This window comes from Microtus ochrogaster, chromosome 15 (assembly GCF_000317375.1).
Source record: "Microtus ochrogaster isolate Prairie Vole_2 chromosome 15, MicOch1.0, whole genome shotgun sequence".
In the NCBI taxonomy this organism is placed as follows: Eukaryota; Metazoa; Chordata; class Mammalia; order Rodentia; family Cricetidae; genus Microtus; species Microtus ochrogaster.
Window position 1 is genome coordinate 12,433,429 of NC_022017.1, and position 1,339 is coordinate 12,434,767.

Genomic DNA, 1,339 nt, shown 5'->3' on the forward strand with positions numbered 1-1,339 from the left:
GAACTCACAGAGATCCGCCTGCCTCTGCCTCCCGAGTGCTGGGATTAAAGGCGTGCACCACCATCGCCTGGCCAGGCAATGCTCTTAACCACTGAGCCATCTCTCCAGCCCCATGAAATCCTTTTGAAGCTACAGTACTAGGTGGTTGTGAATAGCTTGATGTAGGGGCTGGGAACTGAACTCCAGGCTTCTATAAAACAGTATGTGTTCTTAACCACTAAGCCATCTTTGCAGCCCCCTTCCTGGCCTTCAAAGCCCCATCTTTATTCAAGGGTTTTGCCCAGCTGCATTCATTCACTACCACTGTAGTTTCAGCTCCCTTCTCCACACTCTACCCCTGCCTGTATTCTGGTGTCTTTGTTATCATAGGTGACCCACAACCTATGCTGTGTTAGGCTGTGTACGTCATGGGTGTCGTACAACAGCCCGCCTGGCCTTGGGCCTAGTCTCGCCTTGTCATCCTCCCAGATCACTTCATTTCCCTCTATCTCTCTTGTAAGCCCAGGGCCAAACCTTGGACCTTCACATCTCACCTCTGATCTATTGAATCTGGGAAACTGATGTGGGATTCCCCTCTGTATGCTGTAAATACCATTGGTGAATAAAGAAACTGCCTTGGCCTGTTGATAGGGTAGAACTGAGGTAGGCGGGAAAAACTAAACTAAATGCTGGTAGAAAGAAGGAATCAGAGAGAAGCCAAGGAGCTGCTGCTGGAGACAGACTGTGCTGAAACTTTGCTGGTAGGCCATGACCTCGTGGCGATACACAGATTAAGGGAGATGGGTTCAATTAATATGTAAGAGCTAGCCAAAAAGAAGCTAGAGCTAATGGGCCAAGCAGTGATTTAATTAATGCAGTTTCTGTGTGGCTATTTTGCGTCTGAGCTGCTGGGTGGCTGGGAAACAAACAAGCAGCCTCCTTACAACAGGCTCCTTCCTGCCTTAGTTGCCTTCTCCCTTGCATACACTTGTGTATATGTCTGTCTGTTCTCTGTCACAGAAAGATGATCTTTGAGTTCACTTCTGCGTGGCTTTGCCTTCCTGTTTGCCCTGCTGGACATGTGGATTGCACAATTTCTCATGTGACCATCTGTAATGGATTAAGTAAAAATGCTGCAGGTTCCTGGTGACTGTAGCGGGCCATTAGACCACGTCACAGGTACCTTAACTGGGGTAGGCAGCGGGCAGTGGGTCTTGAGAGCAGCCAGTCCCAGGCAGGGATGGTGCAGTTCCCTGAGTGGCTGCAGCAGGCCACGGAGTCCCAGGCAGGGAGTTGCATGGTAAGTGAGAGACCTCAACAGGGCAGCCAATCCCACAAGGAGAGACAGACAGATAGGCAC